Source organism: Priapulus caudatus, unplaced genomic scaffold (assembly GCF_000485595.1).
Source record: "Priapulus caudatus unplaced genomic scaffold, Priapulus_caudatus-5.0.1 Scaffold36, whole genome shotgun sequence".
NCBI classification, from domain to species: Eukaryota; Metazoa; Priapulida; class Priapulimorpha; order Priapulimorphida; family Priapulidae; genus Priapulus; species Priapulus caudatus.
Genome location: NW_014577097.1, coordinates 838,396 through 841,594, shown reverse-complemented (window position 1 = coordinate 841,594; position 3,199 = coordinate 838,396). Strand labels below are relative to the sequence as shown.

Here is a 3,199-nt window from a genome sequence, read left to right as displayed (position 1 = left end):
ACATAAAGTAACAGGGGTTAATAAGGACAAATTGTCATTTGTCATTATTAACCCATCTCTATACACGCGACTGTACAAACCTCAATGGGCGTGTATTCGGTCAATTATCACAGCATGTAAATAAATACGTCAAACAAATAAAATGCTATACTAGCTGGTCACATTTTGCAGTACGCCGAACGATTTGCACCGACAAGGTTTTACTCACGGTTGCTATACGTCTGTCCAAAGTACAGATATCAAAGTACAGATATCAAAGTGCTTTATGTTATAGCGTCTCAATGGCATTGCTTCGGGTTGCGTGTGTGGAGATTCCCATATCTGTCTGCCGGCCACACCTGTGACAGATCAAGGAAGTGACAAGCATGTCTGCAGTATCGCGAGAACGAGGAAGTGGCACGCAAATCTGTAGTATCCAATAGGACGCACGTCGAAAGTCCAACTTACGCGGTGTAATATATAAATTGCCCCTTACTAGCTTTAGCCACTCGCGAAACTTAAAAAACTCAGATTAAATTCGCTGTTTGAATTGCGCGAGTTTGATATTATACTCGCCATCTCGAGTTACTCTAGCTACTTTTACCTCTCACTAATACTTATAGCTACACTGTTAATCTTGTAATTCGCTGTTTGAATTGCGCGATTTTTATATTATACTCGCCATCTCGAGTTACTCTAGCTACTTTTACCTCTGACTAATTATAGCTACACTGTTAATCTTACAGGCATTTAGGGCAACCACAGTCAGGGGTGATAACACCGCCTACGCTATAGCAAACACGCTGCAATCTAAACACCACCACCTATTAAACTGCTTGCGTGTTATAGCCTTGCGTGCTGTCAGTGTTATCAAGAGCTAATAATACCTAATAAGCCTAAAATACCTAATAATACCTAATACCTAAGAGCTAATAATCAAGAGGTATTATTAGCTCTTGGTGTTATGTACATTTACCGCTGATAATACCTACATGGTGTAACAGCGAGTCAAAAACCTGCACAAAATTCTGTAGTGGGTGTAACTGCTCGGTACCTAGTCATACACTTTAACCTAAGAGAGTGATAACGTCCATATATGACCATTAGAAGTAGATAATAGGGAATTTTCCATATTTAGGATAATAGGGATCGAACATTCCGCATATCTACTTCTGATAACCATATATGTCGTGCAAGCAAGCCGCGTGGTAGGCGGGCGGTGACGTCAGCGTTGCTTACGGCGTTACTACGCGATGCGACGGACGCGCGTTGAGTCGTCTGTGTGATTTGACCTGTCTCCCTCTACGCGCGACACCGGTAAGAGGGGGGAGGGTCCGTTTTATTTTGCTCAACACTATTGCATTTATCAGATTTTTTCTCCATGAAAAAGACTGTCTTCCGTACATGTACATGTATTTGAATTACACGCAATAAAGATTTAATAATAATAATAATATTTTAGTCGCGATTTTCATGAGCCACTTAGGTCATCTGAAATCAATGCAGATCCCGGGGGCGTGGCGTGGGCAGTGGGTGAGAATAGGAGTAGATAATAGGGAATTCCTTATTATCTACTCCTGGAGAGACGTAGGTTCCTATACAACGCGTGACAGAAACAGACACGATCGACACAGCGTGCGTGAGTGCGTCGTCGTTGGATTGCGGTGCGAGAGCAGGAGAAGCGGGGGAAACGAACTGCGAGAATAGATTGATTCTCTTTTACGGTGCGCGATGGAGAGAAGAGTGACTCGGAGGGTTCGGTGATAGAGAAGATGCGGCAGTATTAGAGCGTAATTAAGGAGACGGATAGAACCGACGTAGCCGGAGTTAGATTTTGAGAAGAAAAGCGAGTGAAGATATAGGTATATATACTATATATATATATAGAGAGAGAGAGAGCAGAGAGAGAGAGAGAAGAGAGAGGAGAGAGAGAGCGAGGAGAAGAGCGGAGATGAGAGAGAGAGAGACAGAGAGAGAGAGGAGGGAGAGAGAGAGAGAGAGAGAGAGAGAGAGAGAGAGAGAGAGAGAGAGAGAGAGAGAGAGAGAGAGAGAGAGAGAGAAAGAGTACATTTACTGTTTTTTACTCACTCTCATTTAGTGAGACAACTGTCCCTTGCTCCCAAGCAGATTATCATATTTCTTAATGAATAAAAACTACATTCAGTAGAGTAGTATTTGAATTATATCAGGGGTAAATAATCTCAAAGGAGTTTGCCACGTATTTGCCCTCGTGATTATGAGTCTCCTGTGAGATTATAATTCTATTCCTGATTATATGCAATAAAGAGTTAATGATAACAATAATCAGGGTCGTCTTAGCAGTAAGTGCTCGGCTTTGTTCTTTGCCGTGTCTGATCAAATATATAGAATAGAGATACTGAGCTATAAATTTTTATTCTTTCATCAAACGCTTTTTCCCAAAGTCCAAATGTCCCTAAAAATGCCGAGAGGTGGCAGTAAAAATGTAACAACAGAACAGTCATAGCCGATTCTTTGAGTTTTGATGGAGTATGTGCATGTAGTTATGTACACTGTAGACGCTGTAGTGTAGTCTGTAGACAGACTAAACTAGTGTAAACTGGACTAGACTAAATTGTATATAATTTTTGTAAGTGTATACCATTACAAAGGTATGTACTAGCTTTGTTATAGCTGTTAAAGTGACATTACTTTAGTCATTGACATTTGCATGCAGTGACCAGGTCCAGTGTCACTGGAGACAAGTGAATCGGTGTCTTATTTGTTTAAATTGTTATCAGATGAGATACATTGATTGAATATATGAATATGTCACACATCCCGAACTACCGTCTACACGAATCCCGAAACAAATTATTGTGCCCAGGAACTTTCTATAATTTGAGACTAGTATTCGACCAACACTTACCAGTGCTCGAAATAAGAAAAAAAATGTGGTTGTCCTGCGGACAACCCAGGCATCAAATCGGGTTGTCCGCAACAATTTTTGGTTGCCCCCAAAAAATATCCACAAATCTCCTATTTTCAATCACATAATAATATGGTCAGAAAACACCCAAAAACACTGGTGTAGCCAGGATTTTTTAACAAGAGGGCCAAAAACAGTGAACTGCGCAAAATAGTGGATGACTTAATATTTTAATGGCTCTCCGCCTCCCTCTCCATACCCTACGGCTCCTCTACCTTCTCTGCAATCTGTTTTGGGTGTCATGAGTAAAGGCGACATTTTTGTTCATTGTTC

General features: G+C 41.0%; 1 protein-coding gene across 1 annotated transcript in view; it reads left to right on the top strand.

Annotated features, from left to right (window-relative positions):
• The first annotated feature begins 2,457 nt into the window (after positions 1–2,457).
• Positions 2,458–3,199, top strand: part of LOC106818073 (mRNA export factor-like) — a 10,998-nt gene continuing 10,256 nt past the window's right edge. Inside the window, exon 1 of the mRNA XM_014822797.1 lies at positions 2,458–2,609. The gene's annotated coding sequence lies outside the window, so the exon portion shown is untranslated. The remainder of the gene's footprint in view (positions 2,610–3,199) is intronic.